The 3,595-nt window shown below is 35.4% G+C and overlaps 1 long non-coding RNA gene across 1 annotated transcript; it reads right to left on the bottom strand.

Moving 5' to 3' along the window:
* Positions 1-1,787: 1,787 nt before the first annotated feature.
* Positions 1,788-3,286, bottom strand: LOC105356436. Its single transcript, XR_002872012.1, has 4 exons — positions 3,068-3,286; positions 2,777-2,882; positions 2,618-2,698; positions 1,788-2,300 (listed from the first exon to the last, which is right to left on the bottom strand). It is a non-coding gene; the product is annotated as an uncharacterized LOC105356436 (long non-coding RNA).
* Between the last annotated feature and the right edge of the window lie 309 nt (positions 3,287-3,595).

Raw genomic sequence — 3,595 nt, 5'->3', positions numbered from 1 at the left:
TATGGTCTATATTAGAAATCAGTTAAACTAATCCTAAAGAGAACTGAAATGATCCTGCTGGTTTAAAAGTTTATATTACACAGACATACTTTCCAATGACTTTTTTAATTTCCAGTAATTAAAAATAAAAGATCAAAGATAAAGATAACACCAGACCAGACATTGACCAATCAAAATATTATATGGTGTTCATTATATTAATCTCTGAAGAAAAATAGCTTTTTGCTATGAAAACGTGCACATTCACTTGTCATTAAGCACATTTTTAAGACCGTTTTTGGGCTTTACGTAAAAAAACGCGCTGCCATTGAACCTGGGTTGAAAGGTAAACCAGGTCAAACTTTGACCATTCAGGATTTCGTAGTGACCTATGGGTAGCGTCCCTTTTAATTCACAGAGATGCCAACCATTTGAAAGTTGAGCATGAAGGAGAAATGAATAAATCTTGTTTGTGGCCGGACAGAATTCTATGACTCCAAGTCTTTCATTCATTGACATGGAGCCCCTATAGCAGGGGCATCAGAATCCAGGCTTCGAGGGCTGGTGTCCAACATATTTTCCAACCAACCTGCCATTGAAGCTCCTTATTGGCCAAAACCTTCCAGGCAGGATTTCTGAAAAACCAGTAAGAGACTGGCCCTCAAAACCTGGAGTTTGACACCCCTGCTGTAAAGGGACATTTAAGTAAAAATGAAAAATTAGCACTGGTTTTCTGGTGCGCACTTGAAACTAACTACTGTGCACCAGTTAGTTTCGTTTGCGCACAAGACACCGTTTTTTGTTTTTTTTTACTTCTAGGTTCAGGTACAAACCAGAAACCAATGCTAATTATTTTTACTTTTATGTCTCTTTAGGGGCTCCGTTCATCTGAATAGAGCTGTGAAAAAAAAGTACTTTTAACTGTAGGTACATTCGCTAATATCACATGCCCAGTGTGAAAGTACTATGAGTCCTGATATAAGCAAAAGTGAAGAAAGAGAATCCGTGCATATTTTCAAAGCTAATTTCTGTCACGGAAATGAGGTGGAAACGAGGGAAGATTGTAATACTGGAGGAGGAATAGAAAAACTAATGGAAATAATTCAAAAAAATTATCCAGACTGACAAAACCACATAAGAAAACAACAGGAAGCATTTCAAATTAAAACTTGGTACATATGTAACAGAGAATCAGGACAACCCAAATGCAGGAAAGAAGAGGCTAAGTGGAGAGAGGAGGACAATAATTTAATTTAACAAAAAGCACCACTCCAAGTGGGAAGAAAACTTCAAACAAACATAACACAGACCCATAGCTAAGCCAAAACAGAAAACCACTCTGTAACACAGAGCACAGAAACAGGGGAGCTTAAATAGAACACAAAAAATAAAAAATAAAGTACAGGCCACTGTGAGCCACTGCAGGAACAGAAAGGTGAAGGGGCTGAGCCCTCCAGGAGCCACAGCTAACTTGCATTAAAATATCAAAGGACTTAGAACAGGAACTGTGACAACTTAAGCTTGCTGAACAATTTACAAATTAATTAAAGTGAAACCACAGAAAAGGCAGGTCCGTTCTAATTCAAAAGTTCTCTCTTTTTTCTTTAAGCTTTTGAATGGCGACCTTCCTGATTCCAGATGTGAAATAAAAATATCTGTACCACATAAAGGCTCTTGCTTTTTTAAAATCCCCAGTAACTGCTTAGCATTATTTAAGCTATGAAATGAAATTTATTTGGGAGCTTCTAGGCATATTAGTCTTTAACCTTCACTAAATGATAAAAATGGTAACATGACAGACAAAACAATTACTGTTAAGCATTTGTTACATTTATTACAAATCAATTGATTATAACACAAAATTTCAAGTGCCTGCACTTTATGATTTCAGCCTTTAACACAGATGTGCAGTAGAAAATGCATAATTCATTTCTTACAGAGAAATGTTACATATTTTAGCAAAATTGTTTGTTCGGAAATAGATTATTAAACTATTACTGGCTTCATAAATCACTATACATACATAAGCAGAGAGTAACTAAAAGCATATAAAATAGTCAGAGGAGAACATTCTATTATTCTTCATTCTTTGCAGTCTTCTGCAAGTACTGAAGTTCACTTTAGCTGAATATTTATTTTAAAATGTTTTTTTCCATCGCTGACATTTTCAAAAGCTAGCTTTATTCATCTTCAAATGTTTAAGTTTAGTTTTTAAAGCATCTATCAAAAACAGGCATTATGACCATGTTGGCACTGCTGTCGCTGCCGTTGTGGTCGTTGTCGACCCCATTGTTCTGACTTCAGCTTGTCTTTCACTTTTCCTGTAAAGAAAACACATCATGGTCAGCCATGTCAAAAGGCAAATGCTTACATAGTGTATTTTAAAGTAATCTGAATGATAATTTCTAACAAATATATTCCCCAGCTTCAATTTTAACCAGCATATGTCTATTAACAAAACTTTCTACTTCTTTTTTATTTCCAATATAAAAGGAGTGATGTAGATCTGCCTGCAGACTGCAGACCTTTACAAAAAGGATCTGTACCTTGATAAGCAAAGTAACTAGCAAATTCTTTTCATAGTTTGTTCAAGAAATGGTAAAGATCTGCCCCAAGACAAACATGTTTTCTCACTTACACTTTTATAGATTGCAGGACTGCTTTTGCAAATTTATGGGTGGGGTCCAGACACACTTTGACATTGTTTTTCAGTGTGACTCTGTAGTAAAAGAATAAAATATGTTACATGAAATAGGTCTACAATTTTCATAAATCTGTGGGTCTTTGTTTAACTTACATGATTTCCAGCTTGCTACAATATGGACGAGGCGGAATCTCCTGAACTTTTTTGATGAGAGAGGGCTGTACTGTCTTGGATGTCCGTAAACACTGGCATTTCAGAACTAAAAAATAATTAAAACAAGGATAATAAGATTGAATCCATACCCATGCAAACACATACATACATTTTCAGAAGATTTTTTTTGTATTTCTGAGATAAAAAAATAATCTGGAAGATACTGTTAAAGATTCAATTTCAGTCATACTTACAAACAACGTAAAAATACCTTTGATTTTTGATACTTACTTGCTGAATTGCAAACGACCCCACAGACCAAGAGAATGATGCTCTGAATGACAAGTTTCATCTTTGTGGACAATGACGGGAATATGCAATAATTACTTATAGTTATCTGGAGTCTATATCTTTGTGCAGCTGTTCTCCTTGAGCAGTTCTCCTCTCTCTAAACTCAAGTGTGAGGCAGGTTTTATACACTTGCCCTCATGCAGTTCAGGCCATGAGAAATTTCTTAAGAACAGATTAGAATAAACTGGAGTTTGGAGTATACCCAATTGTACTGCAAACTCTTCCACAGAACTCCTGGAGCTCCTCTTTCCTTTTAAGGACTTCCTGTGGATCTGTGAATGGGTTCCTTTTTATATATCCGTACTGCCAATGCTAGAAATAATATTTGTGATGATCATTTTTTAAAGATTACTTCATAAATAACTGCCTGGATCAGTGTCAACTGATTCAAATGACAACTTTATAATTTAATTTTTTAATGGAAACGGTTCTTTACGGCAGCTTTCAGTTTCAGTTATGAGTCACACC

This window comes from Oryzias latipes, chromosome 18, assembly GCF_002234675.1.
Source record: "Oryzias latipes chromosome 18, ASM223467v1".
Classification (NCBI taxonomy): Eukaryota; Metazoa; Chordata; class Actinopteri; order Beloniformes; family Adrianichthyidae; genus Oryzias; species Oryzias latipes.
This window is presented reverse-complemented; position numbering and strand designations above follow the sequence as displayed.